Consider the following 17788-nt stretch of genomic DNA (forward strand, 5'->3'; position numbering starts at 1 on the left):
TCGGCGACTGGCTTTGGAGGCCAGATTTGAAATGTGGTTTTCCCAGGAAAGATTATGGCAGATAGTGAGACCCAAAAGCTTGAGTGACAGAACTTCTTGCAGAGGATTATTCAGAAAGTGGATGGGAGGGTTGTCCAGTCGGTCTTTTCAGAGAGACATCGTAAGAGTGTGAGATTTGTCAGGATTGAAAGACATGTTCCACTTGTTTGCCCAATTTTGGGAGCATTCTGACTGAAATTGACTTTGTCAGCCATTTTGACACACTTCAGGTCATTTGACACACTGACACATTGATGCACATAGCATTCTGACAAATAAGCAGATCAAAACAGAACCGTGAATAATTGACTTTGTCAGCCATTTTTACACTTCCGGTCACGTGATCGGTATGACCTCCACAATTTAATATCGGGACCTGGTCCTAATGTTGTAACCAAAATTTGGTAGCATTCTGACTGAAATTTGTTTTTGTCGGTCATTTTGACACTTTTGGTCACGTGATCGGCATGACCTCCACAATTTAATATCAGGACCCTGTCCTAATGTTGTAACTCAAATTTGGTAGCATTCTGACTGAAATTGACTTTGTCAGCCATTTTTACACACTCCCGGCCACGTGATCGGCATGACCGTACCAATTTAATAGCCGGCGAAGCCAGTGTTGTCAATGAACGCATACGTATTATGTTGAAAAGCCAGATTTTGCTGGATCCCTTGAGAATTGCGAAGCTTTGACGCACCAAATCGCTCAATGGAGGCCGCCATCTTGCGGATGCGGAAGTATGCATAACAAATGGCAAAACGTTCAATAGGAGTTTCTTTCACCCATCTTTGTTTGATTCGGAATCTTATGCACCTCTAATTGATAATTAAAATACTTTAAGACCAACCTCGGCCCGCACGGGCCTGGTTATCTTCAACGAAAATCGTCACCAAACACCAGAACCAATGAGATTCGAGCATTTGAAAAAATATTTCAAAAAAGCTAATTACCGCGTTTCGGAAGCTGAAAATGGCGTCAAATATTCTAAAATTGACGAAGACATTATTTTGTAGAAATATCGCGGCCGTCGGGGATAGTTTTTCATGGTCCGAAATATCCAAAGTTGAGACCAAATTCACCGAATTAATCAAGAAGGAAGTTTTATAAATTTTAATCTCATCCAGAATGCAAATGGTGTCATTTTGAACTAGGTATGGTACCTACTACACCTACCTACTACCAACTACCTAACCTACTGATGCCAGAGGGATGGGTAAAATAGTGGCAAGAGGCTTTGGCTTCGCCGGCTCATTGCGGCTTTGCAGTAGGGTCATATTATCGGGACCCGGTCCTAATGTTGTAACTCAAATTAGGTAGCATTCTGACTGAAATTGACTTTGTCAGCCATTTTGACACACTTCCGGTCACGTGATCGGCATGACCTCAATTTAACATCCCTACCCTGGCCTAATGTTGTAACTCAAATTTCATCACTCAAAACCGTCCAGGAGCAGCTGGGTACGACTGGGTACGATGGGTACAGAGAGGGATGGGTTTGGGACACAAGATTTAGAGGCAAACACAGAGTTGAGGCATTCAGCTTTTTCACGTGCGGAGTCAGCTGTGTAGCCATTTGAGGTAAGGGATGGGATGGAGGGGGAACAAACACCAGAAACAGATTTGACAAGACGCCACCAGGATTTGGAAGAGGGAGACAGATAAGAGAGTTCAGTCTTGAGAGCAAAGAGATATTGTTTCCTGGCTCTCCTGAGAGTGGACACACACTTGTTTCGGGCTTTGTGAAAGGAAATGAGATTTCCTTCTGTTGGATTTGCTTTCCAGGAGACGAAGGCAAGTTGTTTCTGGGCAACAGCCTCACCACAAGATTCCGTGTACCATGGACGGGAGGAAGGGTATGACAACTGAAGACGAGATGGGATAAATCTGTGCATGAGAGAGAGAGCAATTTACTTTGGAAGAATTCCCAGGATGAGTTGATGTCCGAGGCGGTAGAGATGGGAGACCAGTCCAGATAATTGATGGCTGCTTGAAGACCGTGCCAGTTGGCCTGAGTGAAGTGCCAGACTCGTCGACGCTGAGGAGGCTCTCTGAGAATGGCCAGAGAGATGTCCACTTCAACAAGCACATGATCAGATGAGCCAATTGGAGCAGAAGAAGAGTAGCAGACATTTTCAGGGAAGTTAGTCATAACCAAGTCCAGAAGAGAAGATGCTCCGTTGACTGAGATCCGGGTCAGGAAATTGACAGATTGTGTCAGTCCCAGTGTGTCGCAGAAGTCCTTTGCTGAGGAGCCATGGCTGGTGAGAGAGGTACCCACACCCAGCCAACTGGCATGGTGGAAATTGAAATCACCACATATGAGGAAGAGAGAGTTGGGATGAGTAGATAGAAGTTGGTCCATATTATCAGACAGCGAGATGTAGATGGAGTCATCACTGTTTGGTGGACGGTACAACACACATATGAACAAAAGGTGGGAGCGAAGGGGAAGCCATAGCCAGAGGTATTCCTGGGGATGAGGTGGAGAGAGGGCAGTGCAGGGCGAGTGAGGAAGAGAGTTTTTGATAAAGATAGCAACCCCACCTCCAGGACGATGCTCAGGTCTATCATACCGGAGGAGGGAATAACCTGGGAGAGATACCAAGGAATCAGAGACATCATGAAGCAGGAAAGTTTCTGTTGAGCAGATCACGTCTGGTTTGTCAGAAGCAACCTGTATGGAGAGATCGGTCAGGTTTGAGCGAAGGCCCCTGATGTTTGAGGTCCACACCGTTAATGAAGAGGAAGGGGGAGCATCGGATGCAGAACAGGGGGGGGGGTAGGGTAAGATGTGGAAGAGGCGGAAGAGGTAGGGAGAGCTGTTGAAGGTGTGTCAGAGATTTCAGAATAGCTCGGAGAAAGGGAAGGATGGGGCGGACAAAAGGTTTGATCGTGATTGGGTGAGCCACAGTGAGGTGTTATTTGAGGAGTGGGAAGAGAGAGGCAGAAGGTTGGGGGAGATGGAGGTGGGAGTTGGAAGGGGTACGAAGCGGGGAGGATGCTATGAGGAGGAGGAGTTCAAGGAGGGAAATGGAGAAGAAATGAGGGTGGGGAGATTTGAAGGGGAGGGGCGAGGGGGGAGTTTATGAGTGGAGGGACATGGGGGGAGTTTAGGAGGGAAGGGACAGGGGGGGGGGGATTTGAAAGGTATGGGTGATGGGGGATATTTGGAGGGGAGGGGTGAGGGGGAGTCTAGGAGGGGAGGGGTGTGGGGGAGTTTAGGAGGGAAGGGGCAAGGGGGGAGATTTGAAAGGGATGGGTTATGGGGAGGATTTGGAGGGGAGGGGCATGGGGGAATATTTGAAAGGGATGGGTGATGGGGAGGATTTGGAGGGGAGGGGCAAGGGGGAAGATTTGAAAGAGATGGGTGATGGGGAAGATTTGGAGGGGAGTGGCAAGGGGGCGAGATTTGGAGGGGAGGGGTGATGGGGAAGATTTGGAGGGGAGGGGTGATCGGGAAGATTTGGAGTGGAGGGGTGAGATTGGATTTTAGAAAGTGTACGATTAATGGGAAACAAACATTTATTGCAAAATGAGTTTCTTGTGACCTTCGAGCCAAAAATACGTTTCAGGATGCTGGAGGGGGGGGGGGGGGGGGGGGTGGAGTCCAGGTGAGTTTCGGGAATGTATGAAAGAGACACTGTAAGAGATGGAATTTTTTTTTGGAATGAATAGATTTGGTGAGAAATGTTTTGAAATTTTTGAAATTTTGTTTCAAGATGGCGAGGACGTGTGTCTTTCTCGTTGCTTTGATTTGCTGTTTCATACTCCACTTCAACCTCGGTTACCTGCAAGAACTTCAACAGGTGAACTTTAAACAAGTGGGAAGATTAACATATACGCTTTAACCGGTTTAAAAGTGTGGTTCGAGAAACTTCCTGTGGATGGTGAAATGTGCAGGTGTTGTTTTCCACCTCGCTGTAGCTGAGTATTCGGAACCGACTTTGTCCTTTGTGTGTGTGTGTGTGTGTGTGTGTGTGTGTGTGTGTGTGTGTGTGTGTGTGTGTGTGTGTGATTGGAGCACATGATCAGATGAGAATTAAAGAATTAAGAACTGCTTACCCTTATGGATTAAATGAAAGAATTAATGACACATACACACGGCAAAATGGACAAAACATCATCGCTTCTGTTTTTAACACCTAACCACGAGACTCTCAGAGACACAGAGTACATAACTATGGACGTAAATGTCCAATTATAGACACACCACAACAAATTGTAAATGAATGGTTAGATCTTAACAAATCCAATATCTGCACATTACTTAACAGCAGCAGAATTAAGATCAATACCTTAAAAAAACAACAACTGAAAGAAGTTTGGCAAATCGTGAACAGATTAATGGAAGAGGACGATCAAGAGGAACTCCCAATCCAACACATGGAAGCAATTCTGGACATGATTGATCATAAAATGTACAAAGAGAAACCTAAAGAAGTAAATCGCAGAAAAGAAAATGATATCATCAAAATTATGTTTGATAACAAAGGGGTGGAAATGATAAATATCGAGAAAATACTTCAACATAAGGAAGTGTGGAGTAAACTTCCAGAAACAATACAACAGAGAGAGCGACCAAGAGTTGTGTACACTTTGGGAAATTCAATTCGGGGAAAGATCTTCGACTACAAGGACAATGTACAATGTATAGACATAGAGGAATGGTTAAATAACACACATCATTGTAGGTGTGAACATTCCGCATTCAAAGATCCACATCATAAACACATCATCACAGGTGATCTCAGAATAGTGAAAGATAAAAGATTACGTGCATTACTTACAAAAGGACTAAATTATAGAGAAAATAAAAGAATAAACTGGAATAAAGCAATGGAACTTACAATGATGGGACTGGGTGAATGGATGAAAGAGCAAATTGATAAACATAAAGTACCAAACACACAAATGGCTTTATGGTTGGAGGAGGTAGAGAAACATGTGAAAAGGAGAGTTGTTGATTTGAAAAGAAAAGTTCGAATCAATAATCCGAAGGCAATTTTAAACAATCCAAAGACACGTGATTGCTTATGGCAGCTTCAAACACAATATGTCATTGTTCCAATTGACAAAGCAAATAATAATATTGCATTTGTATGTAAAACATTCCACATTCAAACACTTTTGGAAGAATTAGGCTTCGACACGGGAATTTCAAAGACCTACAAAATAAGTAACGATAACGAAACAGACTTGATACAACACCATACAAATCACTCAACGGTGAGAAGACTGCGAGTTCCGGATAAACACCATAAATTACCATTCATTTACTGGATCCCAAAAATGCACAAACACCCTTGTAAGATGAGGTTCATCATCGCAAGTGGAGAATGTAGTTTGAAACCTTTGTCGGGCAATATTACAGCGGCAATGAAACTAATCTATAAACGCTTAAAAAACTACCATGAAAAAGTGAAGTTTTATTCTGATATTAAGAAATTCTGGATCATTGACAATTCCAAACCGGTAATCGACAGTGTCCATAACATTAACAAGCATTCTGAGTATTGCGCTGCAATACATGTCCCCTACCAAAGTTCAAAGTGCCATAACTTTGTCAAAAATGATCGAATATGCAAATTTATGCACGGTTGATGCTGGTTTTCAAACTTGATCTGAGGTATGCGGAAACACGTGTGTCACGCCTCGCCTCATTGATAAGCCCGCAAGGTCGCTCCGTGGAGAGGCCTGCACGTATTGCACTGTGTGAATTACATAAATTATTACCAACTCACGGTCTGAGGTACCGGCGATTCAAGAGATATCCATTTTTTTATGGCACATTGGAGAAGCCAATGCGAGGTTTCTTCTTCCTCAGCTTGTCACAACTCTGTCAAATGCGATCGAGTTAAAAAAGTCAGAATTTGACTAAATCTGTTTTATTCGTTTGTTAATATACCTCAGCTATTGACAAATCTTAAATTAGAATTTTATTTGAGGTTAAAATGACCGCGACAGGTCGTGTCCAACGATGCTTTCAGTCTGTACATGTGATAAATAATTAAATCCGCACACTTTACGCCTCTTCTTCTTCACGCAATAACAACTTCTAGCTTCCAGATCGTACATCCAATCATCTTGAAATTTTGCAAACTTGTTACTCTTCATGACTTCTACAATAGTGTGAAGTTTCACGTCGATCAATAAAGCGATTCAAGAGATATCCATTTAAAAAAATATTTTCGTTTAATTAACGATATCTGCCAAACCACGTGAGCTATCGCAAATTCCAAAAGGAATTTTTAGTAGACTGACATGCGGAACAGATCTGTGAAGTTTCCCCTCGATTGGATCAAACATGAGGGAGGGGCTCGGTTTTAAAAGTTCATGCTTTAAAACGTCATAACTCTGAAACCATGTGATGCATGACGTCATGCTCGCTGACTTTTTTGTTTGTCATGGGTATGCGATTCTGCCTGCAAAGTTTGGCCTGGATCTGTTCAGCCGTTGCAGAGAAAAAGGGGTTTTCGTGTTTTCACGAAAAACAATATGGCGCCCGAACCACGTGACCTGTGACATTATAATTACCATTAAAATATTCTACCGACCGAGTCCCTCCTATGGTGAAAATTATTTGATCTCAATCGGTCCTATTATTGCAGAGAAAATCTTTTTTAAAGGAAATTAAAACTTGAAATGACACTGAGTTAAGGATCATCAGAATTATCAGAATTCCCAAAGTTCAAAGTGCCATAACTTTGTCAAAAATGATCGAAACGTCTTGAAGTTCGAACTTGATCTGTAACTTATCATGGGGAAACGATGTGCCAAGTTTGAAATCATTAGCATTAAGCGTTTAGAAAAAAAGTCCGGAAAGCTGTTCTTTGCGTGATGGACTGACGGACTGACGGACTGACGGACTGACGGACTGACGGACTGACGGACGGAGGGACGGAGTGCAAACCTATAGTCCCCTCCGGTGTACACCAGCAGGGGACAAATAACAAGGATAAGGCAAAATGTCTTTCAACCTTTGATTTTTCCACATTGTACACAAACATTCCACATGACAAGCTGGTAACTGCATTGGACAGAGCAATAGATAAAGCATTTGCAGGAGGTAATAAAGTATACATTAATGTACATCAAAACAGAGCACACTGGTCTGTAAAGGATAATCAATATTCATGCAGTTTTTCAAAAAGTAAACTCAAAGAAAGTATTCGATTTCTGCTAAACAACAGTTTCTTTACATTTGGCAACAAGATACTCCAGCAGAAAGTGGGCGTACCCATGGGTTCAGATCCCAAGATACTCCAGCAGACAGTGGGCATACCCATGGGTTCAGATCCCAAGATGCTCCAGCAGACAGTGGGCATACCCATGGGTTCAGATCCCAATATTCTCCAGCAGACAGTGGGCATACCCATGGGTTCAGATCCCAAGATACTCCAGCAGACAGTGGGCATACCCATGGGTTCAGATCCCAAGATACTCCAGCAGACAGTGGGCATACCCATGGGTTCAGATCCCAAGATACTCCAGCAGACAGTGGGCATACCCATGGGTTCAGATCCCAAGATACTCCAGCAGACAGTGGGCATACCCATGGGTTCAGATCCCAAGATACTCCAGCAGACAGTGGGCATACCCAAGGTTTCAGATCCGGCCCCTTTCTTTGCAAATTTGTTTCTGCACATGTACGAGTTTGATTGGGTCCAGAACATGTGCAGGAATAAATTAACAACTGCACGAAGATGCGGAAACATCTTCACGTTCATTGATGATTTGTTGGAAATTAATGATGGATTTATATTTGAGCAGCTTCATGATGATATATATCCAAAAGAACTTGAATTAAAAAAGGAAAACCAAACTTCCACTTCAGTTTCCTTTTTAGAATTACAAATTGACATCCATAATAATAAATTTCACACCAAATTATGTGATAAACGAGATGCATTTCCATTCCACATTGTCCGAATGCCTTTCTTAGACAGCAACATTCCCAAAAAGCTATTTCATGGTACGGTTGCAGGTGAAATAATTAGGACTGTGAGAGCAACCACACACAGCTCTGAACTGGTCAATAAATTACAACAACTAGTCAGACGTCTGCTAGCACAGGGGGCTGTAGTTGGTAGATTAAAACAAGTTTTCTTTAATATCACAAAACGACACCAAATCTAATTAGTGAAATACAATACGAATATTAAAAATATTATTCATGAGATCTTTATGTAAATACAGTGCAATATAATAATTAAATATACTACAAATCAATGTTGCTTGGAATCAGTGGTTGCTAGGATACGGCAGCATGCAAAAAACCGTTACAGGTGACGGTTTGAACATTCGAAATACAGTTTGATGGAGAGGTAGATGGTGTGGTCGTGCTCGTTGGTAGATTGGTGTATTTAAGGTAAGATGTGAATGATTTAATGATATTATCATATTATGGAGTGTGTAAGGAAAGTTATAAATATATGATAATACATTAAATCCTATTGCGAGTAAAGTTGGAATAAGTGATGTTGCATTGATGGGTTGACTGACTGCCTGGACGCAACTGAGGTTGTGGATCTGCTGATGTACCATCTATTGATGTGGATCCATGATCGCGGTTGAGGATCCGCCGTTTGGAGAGGTCCTGGGCTGAAAGGATCAAAACCTCGAGGTGGAACGGTGCCCAGCTGATGATCCATGCAGTCGGGAAACGAGTCAATTGCTTACGGGTTAACGTTCTTGCTTTAGGTAGGGGAACTATGTTTGAGGTTTACAATTTAAATAAAGTTGAATATGGGATGTTGTGAAATTAACATCATTTACAGCAATCCTTTAAATTATTTACATTTAAGTTTAGGAACAACCAATGCTGTACAATTAATTGTGTGTGTGTGTGTTTGTGTGTGTGTGTGTGTGTGAGCGAGTGTGTGAGTTTGCGTGTGAGTGTGTGTGTGTGTGTGTGTGTGTGTGTGTGTGTGTGTGTGTGTGTGTGTGTGTTTGCATGTGAGTGATTTTGCGTGTGAGTGTGAGTGTGTGTTTGTGTGTGTGTGTGTGTGTGTGTATGCCTGTGTGAGCGAGTGTGAGTGTGTGTGTGTGTGTGTGTGTGTGTGTGTGTGTGTGTGTGTATGCGCGAGTGTGTGTGAGTGTGGGTTTGTGTGTGTGTGTGTGTGTGGGGAGGGGGGGGGAGGGGGTGGGGCGGGGGGTGAAATTAACGGGGGTAGAAAAGAACAAGGTTTTGGATGGGGGAAGATAGGAGATGGTGGTGAACAGCTGTTTTAAAGACCTGGAGGGAGGAGGGGGATTGAAGAGAGTGGGGGAGTTTGTTCCAGAGGCGGGAGAAAAGAGGAATGAAAGAGTGAAGGTGAGCAGAGAGTCTTGATTTTGGCAGTTTAACCATAAGAGGGTTGCAGGCAGATCTTGTGCGACCTGTAGGAATACTTGGGGGACAGAGCCCAGAGAGAGCTGGGGGAGCAAGGCCGAAGATGAGTCGGTAGAAGACGGAAAGACCACCAACCTGCCTGCGGTGAGTGAGTGAGAGGCCCTCGGAGATAGCTTCATCGCGGGAGATTCCAATGATTCTGAACGCTTTGGTTTCAACAGCGTGAAGACGAGCTAGGTGTGAGGCAGGAGCACCAGCCCAGAGGAGAGAGCAGTATTCCATTGAGCTGTGGATGAAAGCCTTGTATGTGGTGAGGAGCTCAGGTGTGCCAAGGAAGGATTTCGTACGACGTAGGATGCCCAGTCGGCGACTGGCTTTGGAGGCAAGATTTGAAATGTGGTTTTCCCAGGAAAGATCATGGCAGATAGTGAGACCCAAAAGCTTGAGTGACTGAACTTCTTGCAGAGGATTATTCAGAAAGTGGATGGGAGGGTTGTCCAGTCGGTCTTTTCGGAGAGACATCGTAAGAGTGTGAGATTTGTCAGGATTGAAAGACATGTTCCACTTGTTTGCCCAATTTTGGGAGCATTCTGACTGAAATTGAGTTTGTCAGCCATTTTGACACACTTCCGATCATTTGACACACTGACACATTCACACACATAGCATTCTGACAAATCAGCAGATCAAAACAGAACCGTGAATAATTGACTTTGTCAGCCATTTTTACACTTCCGGTCACGTGATCGGTATGACCTCCACAATTTAATATCAGGACCCTGTCCTAATGTTGTAACTCAAATTTGGTAGCATTCTGACTGAAATTGACTTTGTCAGCCATTTTTACACACTTCCGGCCACGTGATCGGCATGACCGTACCAATTTAATAGCCGGCGAAGCCAGTGTTGTCAATGAACGCGTACGTATTATGTTGAAAAGCCAGATTTTGCTGGATCCCTTGAGAATTGCGAAGCTTTGACGCACCAAATCGCTCAATGGAGGCCGCCATCTTCCGGATGCGGAAGTATGCATATAAATATTACGAAAAAGTTCAATAGGAGTTTGTTTCACCCGTCTTTGTTTGATTCACCATCTGATGCACCTCTAATTTGTAATTAAAATACTTTGAGACCAACCTCGTTCCCCGGGCCCGCACAGGCCCTGGTTATCTTCAACGAAAATCGTCACCAATTACCGGAACCAATGAGATTCGAGTATTTGAAAAAATATTTCAAAAAAGCTTTTACCGCGTTTCGGAAGCTGAAAACGGCGTCAAATATTCTAAAATTGACGAAGAATTATTTTTTAGAAATCTCGCTGCCGTCGGGGATAGTTTTTCACGGCCAGAAATATTCGAAGTTGAGACGGAATTCACCGAATTAATCAAGAAGGAAATTTTATAAATTTTAATCTCATCCAGAATGCAAATGGTGTCATTTTGAACTAGGTACGGTACCTACTACACCTACCTACTACCAACTACCTAACCTACTGATGCCAGAGTGATGGGTAAAATAGTGGCAAGAGGCTTTGGCTTCGCCGGCTCATTGCGGCTTTGCAGTCGGGTCATATTATCGGGACCCGGTCCTAATGTTGTAACTCAAATTTGGTAGCATTCTGACTGAAATTGACTTTGTCGGCCATTTTGACACACTTCCGGTCACGTGATCGGCATGACCTTCTCAATTTAACATCCCTACCCTGGCCTAATGTTGTAACTCAAATTTAGTAACATCTGACTGGTGCGTTTGGACAAAAAGATTTTTAAAGGAATTTATTAAGAGCACCATTTTGACACACTTCCAGTTACGTGACCAGACCAGTCAGGAGCGGAAACTGCCTGCCAAATTTCAGCCGGATCGGCCCAGCGGTTTGGCAGGAAAAGTAGACATAGTGTATGGACGGTGCACGATGACAATAATGTAATTCCCGATAAGCTAAAAAAATTAATAAAGTACAGACTGTAAGATAAGGTTCCCAGAGCTTTTGTCCCTCGGGGAGGAAGGACAAATAACAAAACAAATCATAAATAGCCCTGCATCTCATGATGAAGATCATATAGTGAGCAGGAATCGGTGGTCGAGTAATCATGGTGAGCAGGCATCAATGTCTGCTCTGTCCTTCGGATGGATGTTAAAAAGGGGTGTCCCGTCTGCCTCCATCAACTGGTGGACATTAAATATTTCACGGTGTCCTTCCCGATAAGCTATGAGTAGGCGTGGGATTTGGCCAGCACCACGGTCTGTTGCTCTTGCGTCGCAAAATTCAAGATTCTGGCTCTAACCTACAGGGGGCACTGCATCAGCTGAACAGCCACGCCCCCAGCAAATGATTCACTAAATTCATAATGATGTCTCCAACTTGCAGGGGGCACTGCATCAGCTGAACAGCAACACCCCAGCAAATGATTCGCTAAATTCAAGATTCTGGCTCTAACCTACAGGGGGCACTGCATCAGCTGCACAGCCACGCCCCCAGCAAATGATTTGCTAAATTAATGGTGATGTCTCTAACCTTCAGGGGGCACTGCATCAGCTGAACAGCCACGCCCCCAGCAAATGATTCGCTAAATTCATGGTGATGTCTCTAACCTTCAGGGGGCACTGCATCAGCTGAACAGCCACACCCCCAGCAAATGATTCGCTAAATTCATGGTGATGTCTCTAACCTTCAGGGGGCACTGCATCAGCTGAACAGCCACACCCCCAGCAAATGATTCGCTAAATTCATGGTGATGTCTCTAACCTTCAGGGGGCACTGCATCAACTGTACAGCCACGCCTCCAGCAAATGATTCGCTAAATTCAAGATTCTGGGTCTAACCTGCAGGGGGCACTGCATCAGCTGAACAGCCGAGCCTTCAGCAAATGATTCGCTAACCTGTTGATTTTTGTCTTTTTGCACTTGTTTTTTTGTACTCTGTCAAAGCGTCTTTGGGCTTCTTGAAAAGCGCTATATAAAATAAATGTATTATTATTATTATTATTATTAAATTCATGGTGATGTCTCTAACCTGCAGGGGGTACTGCATCAGCTGCACAGCCACACTCCCAGCAAATGATTCTGCCAACGCCATGCACTCCATGAGAAAGAAGAAGCCTTCCTTTCCTCTAAACAAGACCTATTCTTCCTGCAAAACCAAAAAACTCCAATGCATGAGATTTAAGGTGTGTGAAGCAGCATTTTACTTCATAAAATAGTTTCCTTCAGCCTGTTCTACATTGTATATGTTTATTCGAAATAATCAAACTATACTGTATTATGCGCTCATTTGCAGTGTTTCACCACATGAAGAGATTTACTTTCTCGTTGAACAACATTTTGATGAAAAGAGTTCACAACAGCAAACATTCATTGTCGTCAGTGCATCAACACAGCTGTGCAACTGGTTAATCCGGTTATTCTGTGTTTCAGGGTATTTCTTAACACGCCTTTATAATAGAGCCATGAAGCAAGTATTATTGTGGTCTTAGGGCTAACAGGATGGCCTAGGCCCTCGAGCTAATGTTACGTGCTCCTCCCCGACCCCCTGGTCACGGTGTACCTCAGAGCCCCGAGAGGAGTCACGGCAGAAAAATGTGTTATTCTGTGTGTCAAAGATCAACGGAGAAGCCACCCCAATTGTTATTCACAAACAAATATTGTATTAAGATCACACAAGAATAACTGTACAACAACAGTAGTATTCAAAAGTACAATCAATATGTCCAATATGTACCATCAGTTTTGTAATATATAACTCACTGTGCTCCAATTGAGTGGAACAAGAACATTCCCCAATGTCTCTTATTCCCGGCTTCAAGACGAAGTTGATTCGCCCCAGCGATCGCCAGAACGATGTCCAATCGAGACCAGAATCCCGTGCGGATGGCAAGTACAGCCACACAGCTGAAGCTGTACAAAGGCGCCCTCAAGGCGACTGGGAAATCCAAAGGCGCCCTACAGACGACTGAGAGATCACACCCGTATGGACGAATTCGTATTCGTATGGACGAATTAACCTTCAAAAAGCCACGTCACACACACGCCCCAGATCGACGTCTGAATGCGGTGAAAATGGTCGAAAAGAGACGAAACCGCGAGCGAAGCACAAGTCCTGCGCGAGTCAAAATGGCCGACGACCCGCTCTTGAGACGTAACAGCCCGGCGATAATTCTCCTCGGAATCCACCGCCAAAAAACCTGACACGCAAGTTGATCGGTCACAGCGATGACAACTCTGTCGCAGGAATCCCTTTCCCGGAAACCCGAAAGTTCACGAGTGACTCTTGCTCGCCAACGTTCGCTCCAGACCACAAGTAGCTCGGCTCCTTCTTGTCCGACTCACTCGCTCCGTCCTCTTTTCCTCTTCGTCGTCCGGTTCCCGATCCGGTTTCCTGTTTCTTTTAACATCAACTTTTTTACCTTTTGAAAACAGTTCATGAACAATAAACCTTTTGAAAACAATAATAGTACATGGAATCAGAAATATTTACAGTGGATGCAAACCACCACAACGGAAATGTGACGAATCCGTAACAGTAAGCACACTCACCACTAAGCTGTCCAACCTCGGTTTGAATCTCAGCCCAGCTATAAACGGTCATCCCGGTGTTTCACAGGCAGGCTGATTCATCAATGTGTGTGTCGTCCATGAAATGGACGTTAAATGGGAATCTGTCTGCTAGAATTCACTGGTGGACGTTAACGATCCAGCGGTGTCCTTCGCGAAGAGTCGGTGAGCTATCTCCGGCACCATGGCCAAATTCCTGCCCCAACCAGCAAGGGGCACTGCATCAGCGGCACTACCACGCCCTCAGCCAATGATGCCACCCTGCAGCCTTGTGCTGCATACGAATGAAGAAGATTGATTAATTTGCATATTAAAATGCCATACACCTGAAAAGTTGACATCGTGAAGTGACGTCATCTATAAAGTTTTTCATTTATGGAATCCAAAATCAATGTTCCCAGCATAAATATTGTTGGAATCCATTAAAAGGTCAGATAAAATCAGTGGGTTTAAGAATGTGACCTTTGATGCCACTCTTGAGAATTTTAATTGTGTTTGACTTAAGCCTGAATACAGGACTTTTGAAACTATGTAATTCGCCCCAGACTTCTCTGAAAGCATATGCAGAACCCCTAAGCAGCAATGTTTGGCGAGGCACGTTTACTTATATCATGTGTGCGAGATAAAGATTGTTACCTAAAATGACTCACAAGGCTTCCAAAAGAATTCTAAAATGCTTGGAAAAGTACTTGGAGAAAGGGTTGTACCAAAGCACAGCGAAAGAGTTGGAGAACTTTCTCAGATCTGAGGGCTGAAATCTCGCAGCTGCTTATAGTGCAAAAATTGCTGAAGATTTGGGCCTATGCAAGGCCCGCACTGTGGGCGGGCATGTTCTATCCAACCCGACAATTATCCCTGCTAGTGAATGGACTTTAAACCTTGTGGGAATGTCTCCTGTTAACATGGAAGGCTTGGCGATTTATTTAATGGTCGTCTGCAATTGGAAAAGGAAGCCTGGTGCTGCTTTAACAGTTAAGGTGGATGGCTTGAGATCTTAGGGTCTTGAGTTTAAGCCTCTGTCGTTGACTCAGCCTGTCATCCTTCTACGGTTGGCTAATGAATGCCAGGTGAATGGTAACAAGGCATCAGCGGCACGGTCGCTCTTCCTGAAATGATTCAACGAGCAGCCACGAGCTTCATAAGAAGTAACTCTTTGACAAAGCTTGTGCCAACTATTATTACGTATTTGTATTTTTATTTTTTATTTATGTGTACAAGATCGAGGCTTGTGTAAGGGCTAACCTTAATCACAAAAAGACAAACTGACACATAAAACATAAGATAAAGGGAGCGGGAGACAAGATGGGGAGAGAGAGGGAAGCACACAAGTACAACATTTGAGAGCAGGAACATCGGGAGATCTGTGGGAGGGAGAGGGCTTGGGGGGAGGAGGCACGGGAAGGGGGTGGGGGGAAGGTGGGAGAGGTATATGCAATGTATTATTTAGGTAGGAGTGAAATGCTTCAGGCAAACATCCCTGGGAGTATCTGGTTGGGGTGCTTCTTACAACAATGGGAATGACATATTTGGGGTTTGTGACATAGTTGAAAATAAACTTGTAAAGTACCATATTTTTAGCATATAAATCCATATGGAGTACAAGTCGAATTAGCTAATTTTACCATTTTTCTTTCCTTCAAAGACAAAGATAAATCAACGACAGTAGTTAGCAAAACTGTTGATCAGTCAGAACAATGGAGGTATTAGTTTAGACTTTAGAACAATGATAAGTCAGAACAATGATAAGTCAGAACAATGATAAGTCAGAACAATGATAAGTCAGAACAATGATAAGTCAAAACAATAAGTCAGAACAATCATTTCGGTAGTGCCTTTTAAATTAACAATTACACAATATATTTCGGAAAATATCACACTTTAAATTAGTTTTTTTCCATTTATGCAATTCAATGCCTCAGACAAGTGGTCAGCAACTTTTTTCGAGTGTTGGGCCAGATTGTCATAGGAACTGTCTGTGCACGGGCAGGAACAATAACCGAGTACAGTCATTAGATTAGAGGTTAGAAGGATTTCTTTTTAATTCCCAGTTAATTGCCAAAAGTGAGGTCCATATATATAATTTAAACATGGAATTATATGGACGAGAAATACCCGTGCTACGCACGGGTGGGAGGCCAGAAGCAAACAGGCAATGCAGATACGGCGAATGCTAAAGCATGAAACCAATAAATTCCACATTCCTGTAGCACCTTCAGTCGCACGTCAGACATGGACAGCAAGTTCGTGAAGGACTTCCATGAAAAACGTACCCGTTCGCAAACAAACGGGTACGTTCACGTATAGAAACATCGATCGTGGGACCGTGGCGAATCTGCATATGGCGATCCGCGAAGTTCACGTTCAGAAAGTAGAAACCATCACGGCATGTCGTCATTCACTTGAACTCGATATCTCTTTTTAAAATTCCAAACAACATAACTCCAAATAATCACAAAATAAACTTCAAACAACATTGTTAATGTTTCCTTCATTGTAAAAACTACCAAATGAACAGTTAAAAGGATTTTGAGGCGATAGGTGTTACGGCCTAGGCAAGATCGATGGAGACAGCGATCTGTTAGCGTATTCACCGCCCAAATAGCTATGTGGAATTCTCTCATGTTCAGATTAAATGTCTTTGAACTTTTCCCGAGGTCATTATTTACTTTTAATGATGTCTATATACGAATGATGTTTAATGATGTTTATATTGGTTTTTGGTCGTCCTTTCCGCATATCTCGTGGGATTGTAAGTTGGACAGACAGCCGTGATGGTGGCGAGGGGGATGGAATTCTCTCAAGCAAGGATTCAACGCCCACAACGGTACCCGCCGCCCTGCGGGCGGGGCTTCAATTGGGAGGCCCAAAATGAAAAGGTAAAATATCAGAAATTGAAGGCTTTTTTTTTTTTAAACGATTCATATAAACATCCGTTAAATCATATCACACGCAAATCATCAAAATCTAAACAGTATCTTACTATAATTCACCAAATGTCCCACAGTGATCGATCCACTATGATCGTGATGATCGTGAGTGATAATCGTGTTCACAATCGCGATGTCGTATGCACTCCCGATACGTGTTTCCTTCAGTTGAAATGGGTTAGAATTCTCCCAAGCAGGGATTCAACCTGTGTCCTTATAAAAGGTCTTTGTCCGAGGTCACCGAGTCCGATCGAGTCTGTGCAGCGATTGGTGCAGCCGTTTGTGCGGCACCCAGGAAAACAACATCCTCACAATGAGAACAATGAACGTTATGCGAACGCGAATGTTATGCGGGAATCCAAACCTGAGAATGCTGGAGACTAAAGCTGAAATTGGGAAACCTAAATAGCCTATTTTACTCCTGGAGATCCCAGGATTACCCACCCAAAATATCTTTGCGATCGGTTCAGCAGTTTTTACGGTACCTTCGAACGGACAGACAGACGGACATTTGGTGAATTATAGTAAGATTTCTCGTTGGTCTGCCAATGCAAACTCTGTGCCTACATTTTTGCGTGTGGCGTAGCGAGCGCAATGCGAAGGAAGTGAAAGCCGAGCGTTCCAAGAGGGTCTGGAGTCCGAACCGAGTGCGTCTGTGCAGGACGGACGGAGTTTCTGCTCTGTAAGTTGCCTATCCCTGTCTTAAACCATAAATCCACAAATAATTAATTTGATTCTGAGTATAAGTCGAGACCCGGATTTCCGGGAAAAAGTATCGACGTATACACTGAAAAGTACGGCACTATTAATCAAGTTGAAGGAGGGTAGGCGTTGTGTACGTTATCCACCGCTGCTGCACACTTTTATTAACAGGAACTCAACATTTCTCATCCACAGATATTTCTTGTATTTCCTTTATTTTGTGAGTCCGATTTG

General features: G+C 43.5%; 1 protein-coding gene across 5 annotated transcripts in view; it reads right to left on the reverse strand.

The window, feature by feature from the left end:
* Positions 1-17788, reverse strand: part of LOC137413345 (phosphatidylinositol 4,5-bisphosphate 3-kinase catalytic subunit gamma isoform-like) — a 174278-nt gene that overhangs the window by 95987 nt on the left and 60503 nt on the right. Inside the window, exon 2 of one of the 5 annotated variants that reach the window (XM_068098738.2) lies at positions 12388-12504. The exons of the other annotated variants lie outside the window; for them this stretch is intronic. The gene's annotated coding sequence lies outside the window, so the exon portion shown is untranslated. The remainder of the gene's footprint in view (positions 1-12387; positions 12505-17788) is intronic. 5 annotated transcript variants of the gene reach the window in all.

Source organism: Myxine glutinosa, chromosome 1, assembly GCF_964187855.1.
Source record: "Myxine glutinosa chromosome 1, kmMyxGlut1.1, whole genome shotgun sequence".
Lineage (NCBI taxonomy): Eukaryota > Metazoa > Chordata > Myxini > Myxiniformes > Myxinidae > Myxine > Myxine glutinosa.